A 16,210-nucleotide genomic window follows, 5' to 3' on the forward strand; every position below is an offset into this window, starting at 1 on the left:
GATTTGCACCACACATCGCTAAAGTTACATTTTCTGGGGAGGACGTTTCAGATTAGCAGGCTGGCAGCTGGGCAGGTAGCCTACAGTGCGCGAGGCGAGCCACGTCTCGGATCATCACGTATTTAGACGCACAGTACGCGCAGAAAGAACGTAAATAAGAAAGACAGTCTTTTACTATAAAGGTTTTTTTTTTTTTTTTTTGCGCAATTAAATCTCCAGGGTCAAAGGTGGGTGTGGACCATAGACTGACTGACAATGCTGGTCTAATTTGAACTATCCGCTCCTGGAGGTTATGCCGGTGCCTGAGGCCATGTGGACCTGTTTCCTCTTCTTTTACTCATAATTAAATTTTTGTCTCATCCTCCTCCCTTGAAGTGCTGGGGTCACAGATCCTACCTTAACAACACAGCATTCATTCCGTTTGGAGCAGCCTGTACTACAAACACATACAGACATTTTGTTATTGATTTTTTTTTTTATTCCTATGGTTTGAAATGGGAAATAATTCTGGACTTCAATCTCTGTTTGTGCTACAGCTGCTTTCGTTGGTAGAGTTTTGCTTGTTTGTTTGTTTTAGGTGGGTTTGATGTATCTGATCTTCAGGGTGCAACCTTCACAGCTCTGCTGGAGAAAGGCTTGGGCCACAGGTACAAACTGAGAGAACAGAGAGAAATCGCAAATACAACATTGAAGACACATGGAAATGATGTAACTATTGATTTTGTGATACTTCAAGGTTTGATGAAGATTATACTTACACTGGACAAAGCCTCTACAATCTCATCTTCATTTTTCTCCTTGTGAGTTAAAACTAAGACTTTCAGGTGAACGATCGCTGTTAAGACATAAAGACAGTGAAAATGAAAAATGTCCACTGTTGACTAGATCATTGAATTATAGTCAAACATGCCACTGGCTGTAACCTGCCTCCATCTGTGCTGATGGAAGGTCTGGGGTCTGAAACTGTGGATATGGTTCCATCTGCTGGTAAATATGTGACCCTACTTGTATCCAAGCTCGTTCTGGTTTCCTGCAGTGTGGTTCCTGCAACAAGTACAAAACACCATCATTAACATGCATTTGCAAAAAAAAAAAAAGGTAACACTTTACAATAAGGGTCCCTTAATTAAGGTTAGTTAGTACATTATTAAGCATTAATACATAAACTAATGTGTTAATTAAAGCAGAAGTAAGCAATATTTTTGTGTTAATATAAGTCTTAAATAGTTATATCTTCCGACAGCAATCACTTACATAGAGTGTTTGGTCTGAAACACGGGTCTGTCAGTCCCTCTGCTCTGCTCTGAGCCGAGGAGAAAACTTTTCTTGCATCCTACAATTTTTATCCAATGAGGAGAGAGAACGGCATGAAGAGCTGTGTGTGCAGCCAAGGGATGCGCGTGAATGTGGTGACGTAGGGACGAGGACCAATAGATCCATGACGAGGGCGGGGGCTGCTAACTCCGTCGGCTGACAAGAAGTTATGGTGCGTTCAGGGCAGCCTGTAAGTCGTGTTTTTCCAACCTGTGAAGTCGTACCAGTTCGATCTGTGACTTTCACAGGCAACGGATCGGAGAAACGCGAGTTGCGGGTTGCCTGGAACGCTAGAAAGTCGTAAGTCGTGACTTGAAGCCGTAACTTACGGTCTCAAAAGCCTACCTGGAACACAGCATTAGCCAAAACGACCGGATCGCTTACTTCTGCTTTAATGCTGAGTAATGCATACATAATGATAACTAATTACATTATTCAACTTTTAAATTTATTAACTAACTTTGAGTAGTAAACATTAATTAACTGCTTACTAATAGGCTACATTAATTAATGTGTTTCCTAATCATAAGTAATACCTAATCATGATTGTTAATATATCTGTAAACAGTTAATTGATGCTTAATAATGTACTAAATAACATTAATTAAGGGACCCTTATTGTAAGTGTTACAAAAAAAGTGAAATTTTTTTAAGCAGAGAGATTAGATGTGATTTTTTTTCTTTTAACTTTAGTATAAAAATCCAAATTACAAACCTGTGGAGACTGTGAACGCTGAAGTCATGCTATCATCTCGTGGTGTTTCTGTGACGCCTGTTGCTGTAGTATCAGAGGCTGAGGATGCTGTGGTTGTACTGCCATCTCCTGGTGTAGATCTAGCACTGCTGTTTGTTGTGAATCCATTTGGCAGTGCAGTAGTGGACGCTGCAGTTGAAAGGAACGTTTGTTCAGTGCAGCAATTCCCTTTTAACCATTCATGTACCGTTGATCTCTTGTGTTACCCTTCACTTACGTTGTGTACATGTGAAATTGTAGTCAGGACAGCAGTCGCTGAGTGCAACACATGCTTCATCACAATAACACCCCCTGTAACAGCTGCTGTTTAGCCCAGAGCAACACAACAATGGAGGATCTGCACAGCCTGGGGCACACATGAGTATTGTTACATATATTAAACAGTAATTATTTTTTATAATTCATTTTTTAAAAATAAAGTAGGAGTCAAATATTTCTAATAAGGGAAGTGTTCTCTCTTATCCCATTACCAGATAAAATAAAACTTAGCCAGATAATCTAGGATGAGCTTGCCAGTATGACTCATGTGGCTCCTATGGATGGTGTTAATGAAGCAGTTGCTGCTTGTGATGACATTACCTGTTTGTTTGGTATTGAGCACTGCTGTTTGTTTGGAAAAAAAGAAGAACAGAAATTGTTACCCAGAGTAATAGTAGGAGACTGGTGTGGAAGCAACAGTGTAGAACATTTAAAGAAGGTAGTGATGCTTCATCTTCATCTTAAAATTGATCTGAATTGCCATAGGTACAGTGTTCAGACTGCAAATTTAGGAGGATCATTCCTCAGCATTTTCAGATATTGCTATGACCTCTATTAAAAGCAGTTTTACTCACCACTGTAGGAAAGCTGCAAACCCACCAAGAGTAAAAAGTGTGGTACAAACCAGTCCATGGCTTTGGATGAAGTGGGACCAGCACTACCTTACAGGTCCTATCCCCTGCAAAAAATAATACAGTATTGTATGTACATTGTTATTTTTTCTTCTTTTCTTCCTGTGCCAATTTAGTTCCTGTTCTGCTCTTACAGTAAGTAATGATTAACATCAACAGGCTTTGGATGGGTAGGAGAGTATTTACCTGAGATTCCAATCCAGACCACAGAGACTTAACTGAAGAATTCAGTTCAGTGTAAAAATCCTCCATGTGTGTGCTGAAGTATCTTCAACATTTCCGTCTAAGGCTTTAAAAAAAAAAAAAAAAAAATCCTTTGTAGACAGTGGGGCCATTTGGGTAGACATTAGAATTGGAAACATGAGTCTTCACACAAACAAAGCATGCCGCAAAGTTGCGATTTGCTATTCAATAATCAGTAGGACAAATGTAACAAGCACAAAAATGAGACAATATCAAATTAGTAGCAGGCTTAGGGAAATTAGTAAAAGATTGTTCGATTCAGCATATCTGACCACCTGTTTTCAGTTTTATTTCTCAGAAGCTCTAGTTAATGCATAATTGATGGAATGTGGTAAACTGAGAGAACAAACTCTACTTTGTTTCCAGTCTTGCAGCATTTGTCCTATCTATGTGACCTACCACTGTAAGAAGAGCACGTAAGCAGCTTTAGGGCAGTGGTTCTCAACTGGTGGGTTGGGACCCAAAAATGGGTTGTGGACAGCTGGTCAAAAAAGTAAATAATATTTAATGCAAATCTGATGTTGGACATAGGCCTATCTTTTATTTTGAAAAATAACTTATTTTGAAAGGCACACAAGACACGTGAACACATGCAGTTGTAATGGTCCTCCTCAGTTTCTTATTATTTGCTCCATTTGCTCTGAATGCAAAGATATCAGTTTCTTATTAATGTGGCCTGAATGCAGTGAAAATAGGCTACCTTGTTTTGTGGATCTTTATTTTATGCAATTTGATATTTATTAACTTTTGGGAATATGCTGGCAGAGATGCATTAGAAGTCAAATATATCATTTTGTTGGTCTCTATTTTGTGCAGTTTGATATTTTTTCATTCACTTCCGTACATACAGTTGTCATGGTCCTCCTCAGTTTCATTCATGTGCCCTGAAATGCACTTTGCTCAATAAAGAGCAAAATGAGTTTTTAAAGGCTTAAAAAAATAATAATCTTGGATTGAATTCTATAAAAATGGGTCGCGACTTAATGACCATGGGAAAATGTGGGTCCCAGAGTGAGACTAGTTGATAACCCCTGCTTTAGGACTGGACAACATTAGCCTAGTAGGCTACACTAGGCCTACAACATGACGTGAATTCTTGGCTACCAGCATCCTAAAAGTAGGAACTATAAGTTTACATGGCTGACCAAGTAGGCTATAGCCAATTACACGAAAAAAAAAACCCACCATACACGTAAAGTTGAGGAAAAACGACTATGCTGTGATTTCGGCTGTAGGCTATCTAATGAATGATATGAATGATGGATGATAAAGTTGGAGACTCACTGACGTCACGCCGCCGTGCAGTCTGACCTCTCGCACGTGCGGAACTCGGATCAGTCCAAAACGTCGAGGTCGACGCCACATCTGCATAGTCGAAGGCGTTCAGTGCAGGTGCAAAAAAAGAAGAAGAAAGTGGCTAAACAATTTGAAAAGTCGGCCAATATGGCGACATAGGCCTACAGCATTACGTTGGATAGCGTACAGCCTGCCGGAATCCTGGAATAAGAAGAATACAGGCCTAAGTAAGTGTTGTTTCTTGCCAACTGGTTTTAAAGGGCAACCAAAAGCCAACCATCACAGGACAAACTACAGCAACTGGTCGACCGTCCACCTGTGTCAGTCAGAAACAGTCCAGTCAAAAAAACAAAACAAAACAAAACAAAAAACTAAAACAAATCTACCACCGAACAATGGACGCATTTTCGGTCGAAGAATTAACGTTAGTACGGCCTCAGTAAAGAACAGGTCGTAAACATTATTGATGCTAAATGGAGGAGTTAGCTTGTTAAACTGTTCCAGATAGCTAACATCAGCCGAGGGGCGAGGGCACCGAAGATGGATCAGAGACACTCGAGGAGTTCAGAGACAAACCAACTGACCACAGCAGGAGCAAGTGCAGCTGGATGACATGAACTCTTCACCTCCATGAAACAACATGACTGACAGGAGAATGGGCCTCCACGTCGAAAAACGTGAGTTAAATAAATAATGTTTATTCTCCTCTCTCTCTTTTGCGAGCTGGTTTCTTTTCCCTCCAAGTGGCATTGGCTTTCTGTCTGAGTTGATATCGTTGTGGGTGAGGTAGTAGGCTACAGTTGTTAAAGTTGTGGACGTTAATTGTTTTCTTGCTTTTTTGATACTGTTGTGCTACTGCACTGTAAGGGCTTTATTTGCAGTTTTCCAAAATATGCATGTTTTCTTTGTTATACATTCATTTGTTGATGTCTTAGCAGTTTTTAACAGAACCTGTGCATATGCTTACCAGAATTAATTTCAGGTAGGCTACATTGTTAGGTGTGTATGTGTTTGACTGCCACAGTGCAGCTGCTGGAGAAGGATCTGGTAAACCTTTATTTGAGCTGGTGTTGTTGGAAAATTTGCTTCAATCTGCTGGTGACCACTAGGCCTATGTGTTCCTGGTGTTATGACACACGGCATTGCAGATTATGCAGTGTGTGTTAGTTGGAACACAAGCATAGATGTCTTTAATGATCTAATTTAAAACACCTGTGTGTCATCAGGTCCTCAAAATTTGCCATAGTGATTGCTTAGTCTTTATTTACTGAGGTTCAGTTGAACTGTAGTCAGGCTTATATCCTAATTCTTATCACATAAACGTGTGCCTTGTTGTGTTTCATAGAGACTTTATGTAATGTATGGCACAAAGGGGTCAGAAATATCGGCAAAATAGGCCTAGTTGATAAACTGCAGCGATTTCAGGGGAGTCTCTATAATTCATTAAATGATCTGGTGTTATCTCTGTCAATATGGAAGTAAATTGATGAGACCAACAGTCACATATTGTACAGACAGAGCCAATCAGATCCAGAGGATGTATGATGTGAATAGATGAATAGAACAAATCCAGGGAGTGAGGAGGACATCATACCGTCCTCCTGAGTGTGACAAAGTGAATCTTAGGAAGACCTGCTCCACCACCCTGAGCAGGTCTGTTCACTTACAGACCCCCTGTATCCCCATGTTGTTCTTACATTTTTCGACATAACTTATGTCAAAAATTATTATTCAAGTATTTTTTTTTTTCGTGTGTTTTCTCTTCCTTTAAAACTAATTCAAACAAACACATCCTACGCTCGTCAGTGGAGGTGAAAGTGGAGGAGAGAAGTCTTCCACAACGTAGTGCAGCCTGTTTGTTAATAAGATCTCGGTTACTGACAGCCCCACAGGTGGTGCTTGACATTACATCTATGTCAATCAATAAGCCCACCTGCCAGTATCTTTTTAATGGAACATATAATCATGTGGAAGTGAAGCTGTTTCAGAGCATCTTTAATTATAGGTCACATACTCCAATCACCTATATGCAGGTACAATAGTACAGTATTGCCCTCCCTCATCTCATCTGATTGTGTCAGCCGATAGCAAGTGATGGGCAAGCAACATTTCTTTACTAGTGCCACTCTTCATGCAGCAGCAGTACTGTACGTCACGATCCTTTCTGGTGGAATTTTCCATTGCAAGTTTTTTCTATATGCTCTTAACTAAACATGAACTAACTTAACTGACTGGCTGGGGCCATGAGCGATTGATATGTCACTTCACAATCATGACAGTGTGAGTTATGTGCTCTGTTGGGATTACTTCATCTGTAAATGGACTTCCAAATCTGTTTCTTATTTTACAAATATTCTTGTGTAGCTACTTCTGGTACACATAACAATACGTTGTGTGAAGAGGTCTATCTGCTCAGATCAGATCTCATAAGTCTGGGCACATGCAAAACATTCATTTCAAATTTGAGTTGTAATGGTTTTTATGATGATTAAAATATTCAAAGTAATGCTGGTGCTTGGTGGTTAAATGCTTAGAGCAATGGTATTTGCTCCAAGCATTTAACCACCAAGCACCAGCATTACTATTGGCATAGCGTGAGGTAGTAATCACTCGTTCAACTATGTCATTATCTTGTGTTGTGTGATGAGTACTGTAGATAAAGCATTCATAGCCTTAGTTTGCGTGACGTGTTTTTTTAAACACAATAATATTGATCTTACCACTGTAAAAAGGGAAACAGCCCAGAGAACAATAAACAATCCCCATTATGATTTGTGAGTGTGACTTTAATAAGTGATGCTTATTGTATTGATTTCTGTTCAACACTGTTGTGGCTACACACACACTAGGCCTACAGTGAATAAAGTAAAACTGACACATATTTGGTGCATATTTTTTTATTGTAGAGGAAAGTAAGCAGGATACTTTCCCTATCACCTGACATTAAGAATTACATCATCATGAATATTTGAGAGTTTAAAAAACTGATTCAACATTTTGGTGACACAATATGGTCTGGTGAATTAAAGAGCAACTATGCAGGATTTTCGACTTAACTCTGCTACTTTTTCACCTTAATTAAACAGATTCAGAATAATTGTGATGGTTAAATAAATGACCTGTAACTTGTAACAGGGAGAATGGAGGCTTTCTGCTTTCCACCTAGCGTCTCTTTGTGAGATCAGAGCCTCCGACCCGGTGTCCCAGCTCTCATCTCTGCGTCACTGCGACACAAACGAAACAAATTCCTGTCTGACTGAAACAAATGGCTTTTTCTCAGGTGGATGTGATGGATTTGATGGTCAAAGTGCAGCCATTACAGTTCTCCTGGAGAAAGTTCTCAGATAGAAACTGTATGAGGAAAAAGACACTCTGAGTAGCAATAAAGGTGCAGTGTGTAGTGATGTTATGGTGACAGTGCAGCATAAAGGTTGTTTATACTTACATCCGATAGAGCCTTTGAAATAGTGTCTTCATCTTCCACACTGCTCGCTAAAAGAGAGACTTTAATTTGAATGGTCACTGTTTGCTTATCTGAAAAGAAGCACAGATGAAAATGTGTTTGATCATGCACACTAGGAACTTCAGAAAAAAACTATTAAATAATAACCAACCTGTAGCTGTTGAGGCTGAGGCTGAGGCTGAGGCTGTGAACTCTGACGTAGTGCTCACACTGCTGCTTTGTGTACTGGTTACTGTAAGAAGAGAGATTATGCTGAACTTGTGCTAACGCCTGCTGCTGCAGAGGTAGTGCTGCTGCCTGTTAAATCGGAGAGTGTAGATGTACTACTGCTTGTTGGGATGGCCACTGTACCTGAAGCTGGAGTTGCACTCACCTCCGTCTATATGGATTGTATTGGTGCCTGTTACGTTGGGGTTGTATTATTAGATACTGTGGATGCTAAAGTAGCTGTGATACCTGCTTGTGTAGTAGAAGTGTTGCTGTTTGTTGTGCTGGGTGCTGTCGTCGTGACATTTGGTATTGTAGTTGTGGTACTGCTGTTTGATGTGCTCGGCGATGCGGTGGTCAGTGCTGTAGAGGATCGTAGATTTACACTTTAAATGTTGTTCACTTAATTTTTGAAAGTGTTCTAATTTTTTAGGTACACTCTTGACTCACATGTGCAGGTTGACATGAAGTCAGCACAGCAGTCACTGTTATTGAGGCAGAACTCATCACAGAAACACCCTCTACTACAGCTGTCGTTTCGACCGGGGCAGCACAGCACTGGTGGACCTGCACAACCTGGAGCACACACAACACAGTCTGTACAGAGCTGAGAAAGGAATGTTGCACTACTGGAGTGTGGAAACAGTGAGGGTGTGTTGTTGATATTACCTGTAGATGTACAGTAGGTGTAGTTGTTGGAGTTGCTGTTTGAGCTAGAAATTCAAAGGGGACATTTACACCTCATATCATTTCATTAGAATTCAAGATAAACACATTTTTTATGAGCTTTTACCCAGAGAGGGGAACACTGAGGTTCACAAGTAGTGTTGGACAGACATTTGAACCCCACTGGCATGGACACATTGTCATGGATGGATAGTGTGGTGCAGCAAAATAGGGCAAAAATGCAGTTTAATCTCTCTGTAAGATGTGTTACAGATGGTTTTCAGACGCCTACATCCACTTCTTGATTCTTCAGCAGCTACTTTACAGAAAAATGTGTTCCGGGTTTCATAGAAGATTAATAATAGGCACTTCCTCCTAATTGGCACTTCCAACATACAGTACACTCAGTGATAGCACTGATAAATAGCTTAGCCTGTCAGCAAAATGTGGATGTTGTCTCCAATAAACTGAGTTAGTGATTTAGCCAAAAATAAAGGCAACAGGGTCAATAATCTTATTCATCTGGGGAGATTGTTCAATCAAGTCACTGCACTTGTGAGCATTGAATCAGCATCATTGAAGGTCTCTACTGCAGTCTCATGTTTCATACTGTTGGTAGTGCTTTGTCTTGTATCCAAGAAGACACACATAGTGTAGGTATCAAGGGTCAGCACTAGGAGAGGGTATTACAGTTTTTCTCAGTGGCTTTGGTCCTTGTCTTGGATCAAAATAAAATTCTCACAACTATCAGTTCAACCTCCATAACATTAAGTCATTTGTGCACATCATGGTAGCAATTTTTCATTCCTCTGAACGAATTGCAAATGCTTTTGGACATGTATCAGTTGCTTTTATACAATTCTCTGCTGTTTTATAACATTTCGTATGTATACTATATTGACTATTTTTCTTTCCAATCTGCTGAATCATTTTGTACATGATGATCATGTAATCATTTGTCTATCACTTTGCTTTTTACAAATTGATCGGAGATCAAGTCAAGTCATTGTGTGTCAGACTTGAACTGGTCGTGGTGTAATAACAATTTGTTCATTATAGGGATGAACATGATTAACCGCTTAACCGTTAACCGATAACAAAAACTATCGTTTTTTGTTTTTTTAATTAGCTCCTTATGTCGTCAACTCATTTCCCAGCAAAAAGTGGCCTATGTGCTGTGCAGTCCCCGTGAAGGAAGATCAGACAACACATTTTGCCTACACAGACATAGATTTTGCATCACCTGTAACAACAGCGCTGTGCAAGTGATCGCCCCTGCAAGCATTTGGTAACGCTTCCTTTTACAGTACGGTAATTAACAGGTAATTACCAGGTAATAAGATGTATTTACTAGGTAATAACCAGGTAATTTAAATGCAATTACAGTGTAATTACCAAGTACTTACTAGGTAATTACAAGGTAATTACCCAGTATTTACAGATATTTTTCCTGACTACTACCTAGGTATTTACCCAATAATTTCCTGGTAGATACACAGTAATTGTATATTGTAGATTTTAAACCCGGTAGTTAAAAAATATTTACCTGATATTTATCTGGTAAATACCAACAAGTTACCTGGTATTTACCCAATAATTACCAGGTAGATATCCTGCAATTGCATATTGTAGACTATAAACCCACTGAATGTGTCTATACGTGACTTTGTTAGGGTGATAATAACTTAGATATTTACCTGGTAATTACCAGGTATTTACTCAAAATGATCGCTACCTTACCTGGTAACTACCACTTATTTACGTGGTAGTTACCTGATATTTACCTGGTAAATATCAACTAGTTACCTAGTATTTACTAGAAATATACGGAAAACTACCAGGTATTTATCCAGGAATTATAGATTATGTATTACCAGTCAACCTGTGTAGTGACAGTGAGGGTATAACTTGCAACTATTTACCAAGTAATTACTTTCTAATTACCCAGTAGTTACAATTTACATTATCAGGTAAAACCTTATGAATTACCCTGTAAGGAAGGTGGAAACTGTACTGTAAAAGGAAGCGTGGTTTGTTTCAATGATATTACCATGTACTTTCCTGGTAACTGTAGGTTATAATCCTCTGCCCCCCATCAGGGTGTGTAATTTTGAACATGGTACCTGGTAAAAAACTCCCATATCTACCTGATAATTAACAGGTAAATATCAGAGTTTTACAGAGTAGTTACCATGTAAGAAAAGTGGAATTGTACTGTAAAAGGAAGCGTGGTTTGTTTCAATGATATTACCATGTACTTTCCTGGTAACTGTAGATTATAATCCTGTGTAATTTTGAACATGGTACCTGGAAAAAACTCCCATATCTACCTGATAATTATCAGGTAAATATCAGGGTGATATCGGAGTTTTACAGAGTAGTTACCATGTAAGAAAGGTGGAATTGTACTGTAAAAGGAAGCATGGTTTGTTTCAATGATATTACCATGTACTTTCCTGGTAACTGTAGATTATAATCCTGTGTAGTTTTGAACATGGTACCTGGCAAAAACTCCCATATCTACCTGATAATTATCAGGTAAATATCAGAGTTTTACAGAGTAGTTACCATGTAAGAAAGGTGGAATTGTACTGTAAAAGGAAGCGTGGTTTGTTTCAATGATATTACCATGTACTTTCCTTTACATAAAGATACAATGCATTTTGTTACACTCTGTGACAAATACGCAAAAACATGTGAACTGTCAAAGAGACTAACTTTAATCCTCTTAATCTGCAAAACAGTGAACTTGAAGAGAGTAACTTCAATACTCTTAAAGGTATACGCAAACATTTTTTTGTGTGTCTTGTCTCACTCCCGAGTCCATGACAGGCAGATAGACACCATCCTTTCAACTGTGCGTGCAGTAACAAGGGAGATACGGGCAGAGCTGGCGCACCGCTAATTAGCTTAGCTCAAACACTGGAAGTGTATGGGTAGTGTTAGCCTGCCTCCACCTAAAGTCATCAGAGAAACTCTTCAGCAACTCTAAACGGAAACCGGCGGGCCGATCTTCGTCTCAGAGCTGACAAAACTCTCTGGTAAGACATCTTGAGCGGTCAAATGCCGTTAACAAGACGAGATCGGTCAAAACGGAGGGTTCAAGCAGAGACGGTTATTTTGGTTCAAGCGAGCTACATCGAGGGTAGGTTAGCTTCCTATTTCAAAACAAAAGCACAAATTATATCGTCATGGTTTTCTGTATGTAAAGAGCAACCGGTGATTGGTTGGTCACACCGCAGCTTGAGTAGCGCCAAATTTGTCCTAACAAAATTGTAAACCACATCTGATATTTTGACAAATTAACGACACACTGCTGATCTAAACGTCTCCTTTCTCACCTAAAAATGTTTGAAATGTCGATAAAGTGATATATTTACAGAGTTTAGAGCTAAAATGAAATCAGCTTCTGACTGCTGATTTCGGCTCAGGTAGGAGGCAGGCTAACACTACCCATACACTTACAGCGTTTAAGCAAAGCTAATTACGGACGATAGGGGCTCTGCCTTGTTACTGCACGCAAAGTCAAAAGGATGGTGTCTATCTGCTGGTCATGGACTCGGGAGTGAGGCAAGACACGGGGAAAAAATGCTGGCCTATCCCTTTAAGTGCTAAACATACAATAACTTGCATATTAAAAAAGAAAATGAAAAGAAAAACACAAAGTGCAGAGCTTTTTGCCTTCTTCACATGTCCAGTCTACACATTTTGGCAAATTACATCAGTAAAAACTATAACCTATCCACACCCCACCCCACCCAACAGAGATGGGTGCTCCAAGGCTATCCCAGTGATGCTTCTCCCTAGCATGAGGACATACAGGTATTCTGTGCTACTGCTTGTGGTCGCCAGGTACTGCACCATGTTTGTTCCAGGCTGAAGAATAAAGAAAAAAAAAACAAGATTCAAAAATTAGTTTGTACAACAGGTTAGGTTCATCTCTACAGGTAATGCTGTATCAGACACTGTATCTGGAGTCTTAGCCCATAGCACATTTCTTTAGGCACATGTAACAGCCATCTCAGGTAGATATAAAATCTGTACACTGGGTACAGTAGCCCATACTATATGTGCACAGCCAACAAACACCTCTGCATTTAACCCTTCAAATACCCATCCTGTTGATGCCCATGTGGTAGAAACAAATCATGAACTAGCCTATTTTTTTTTTTCTATAATGTTTTCGAAAATATCTATTTATTCCATTAATTTTTAATCAGGGCCCTATATGAATTCTGGGATGAGGGATTCCTTGATTTTTAGCCAGAAGTCGAAATCAAATATGCATTTTAGACAGGGCAACACACAAACATATACTCACCATGCCTTGAGTGTCCATGAGAGGAGACCACAATGTCATTTGCCAGCACTTCTCACCAGTTATACTGGGTTCTGTAGTGGGCAGAGAAAAGAAAGACCACAATAATCTCAAAATAGCAAACCCAAATACTCCAACCTAGCACCAACAAGCACTGCTAGCAAAACGTCTCTGCTGCTAGTCACTATGGTGACGTCCGTTACGCACCCCCCCTCCCCCCTCCCTCCACTAACGACAAAGCAAAACAGTTCGAGCGCACATACACACACACGGCTAACAGAAAACTACACTCACCCTACACTCATAGACTTTGATAGACAGGTATGTGCAGCAGAAGCAGAGTAGGAGGGCTACTAGCACCACCAGATGTCCTGGATGTTAGCCAGTGCTGGTAGCAAGTCTCTTCCTCTTAGCAGCAGCAGCATCGCAAAGGAAAGGTGAGCTAGCTCGATGCTAACTTCGACTAGCGCTAGCAGTTAGCATCCGCTGCTAACACCCACTTCCCCACAAGGAGGCTACCGTCATTTCCTTTCCTTCACGGCCCTGACAATTGATGCTGCTGCTGCTGTGCTGGAAACTATCTTATCAGGTGAAAATAACTAGCTAGCTAGCAAGTTAGCAAGCAAGCAACACGAGGAAACAATGCCTGGCCGCAGAGTGAGGTGAAGTTTTTAAAGTAACACTAATTGGCTACCACATTAAACTACCAAACCTGTAGGCTAATAATTATAAGTTTACTTACCAAACACTGTTTTCTGAAGCTGGAGAGTGATTAAGGTGTCGTCCAAATCTCAGCCCAATCTGTTGGGTCGAAATATTTAGGCTAACCCAACCTTGGAGTTTTTACCAGGTACCATGTTCAAAACACCCTGATGGGTGGTAGAGGATTATAATCTACAGTTACCAGTAAAGTACATGGTAATATCATTGAAACAAACCATGCTTCCTTTTACAGTACAATTCCACCTTTCTTACATGGTAACTACTCTGTAAAACTCCGATATCACCCTGATATTTACCTGATAATTATCAGGTAGATATGGGAGTTTTTTCCAGGTACCATGTTCAAAATTACACAGGATTATAATCTACAGTTACCAGGAAAGTACATGGTAATATCATTGAAACAAACCACGCTTCCTTTTACAGTACAATTCCACTTTTCTTACATGGTAACTACTCTGTAAAACTCTGATATTTACCTGTTAATTATCAGGTAGATATGGGAGTTTTTTACCAGGTACCATGTTCAAAATTACACACCCTGATGGGGGGCAGAGGATTATAACCTACAGTTACCAGGAAAGTACATGGTAATATCATTGAAACAAACCACGCTTCCTTTTACAGTACAGTTCCACCTTCCTTACAGGGTAATTCATAAGGTTTTACCTGATAATGTAAATTGTAACTACTGGGTAATTAGAAAGTAATTACTTGGTAAATAGTTGCAAGTTATACCCTCACTGTCACTACACAGGTTGACTGGTAATACATAATCTATAATTCCTGGATAAATACCTGGTAGTTTTCCGTATATTTCTAGTAAATACTAGGTAACTAGTTGATATTTACCAGGTAAATATCAGGTAACTACCACGTAAATAAGTGGTAGTTACCAGGTAAGGTAGCGATCATTTTGAGTAAATACCTGGTAATTACCAGGTAAATATCTAAGTTATTATCACCCTAACAAAGTCACGTATAGACACATTCAGTGGGTTTATAGTCTACAATATGCAATTGCAGGATATCTACCTGGTAATTATTGGGTAAATACCAGGTAACTTGTTGGTATTTACCAGATAAATATCAGGTAAATATTTTTTAACTACCGGGTTTAAAATCTACAATATACAATTACTGTGTATCTACCAGGAAATTATTGGGTAAATACCTAGGTAGTAGTCAGGAAAAATATCTGTAAATACTGGGTAATTACCTTGTAATTACCTAGTAAGTACTTGGTAATTACACTGTAATTGCATTTAAATTACCTGGTTATTACCTAGTAAATACATCTTATTACCTGGTAATTACCTGTTAATTACCGTACTGTAAAAGGAAGCGTTACCAAGCATTTTAATCTTATCGGTTAATAATCGGTTAATGAGCGTCGGCTATCGGTCAGAAAAAAAATTAAAAATATGCATCCCTAGTTCAAAGGGTTAAACTAATTCTTTTGCATGGTGCCGAAAATGAATGTCATAACTAATATTAAAGATAGCAGGTAATGTTTTACTCACCATCGCTAAGAGGTGCAATCATCAACAGGAGAAAGACACACATGGAAAAGCAATCCATGACTCTGTGTGGCACACACACAAATACACTCATGACTAAGCATATTGTTTTATATAAGGGGAGGTAAAATGCCTTGTCATGTCATTATCATATCATGAAGTTGTGATGAGTTTGTTGGTGCTGCCATTGGACATTGTCAGGCTGCAGACATGCCAGGGATGCTGGAGCAGCTCCACTTGGGTGTCTCCTCATGTCAAGTCATATCAATCTTTGACCAATATGACTTGACATGAGGAAACGCCCATGCAACCACAGGCCAGCAATCTTCCTCTCGAAGTTCTCCACGGTGGTAATTATAACTGCGCAGATGAGCAGAGGCCATACTCTTAGAACAGATGTGCTAAAATGTAACACATGTGCTGTATGCATCAGCTCAGGGACAACACATATTGTGTCAAATCTGACAAAACTAATGTGTCCATTCTTTTAACATGTCTACTGTGTCAAATAGGTCTACACAAAGATGTGTTATTTTGACACAAATTGCTTATACATGCTGTAAGCAATTTCCACTTGAGGAAACAAGACAGACACAAGTAAATTTGTTAATGCGAATTTATCTTAACTTCAGAATTATTAAAGGGAAGCGAAGTGTTTTCACTACATTTAATAACGATAAAGACAAAACAATATATTTATCGAAAATGTACCCATTAACAAGTGTGGGTAATGTAGATTCATCCACATTAATGAGAATTTTTTACAACAAATTACAAACTCCTTGTTGTCCCTTTTTAAATTTATGTAGTTACAGT

Source organism: Trachurus japonicus, chromosome 17, assembly GCF_045865225.1.
Source record: "Trachurus japonicus isolate A0001 chromosome 17, Traja_1.0".
Classification (NCBI taxonomy): Eukaryota; Metazoa; Chordata; class Actinopteri; order Carangiformes; family Carangidae; genus Trachurus; species Trachurus japonicus.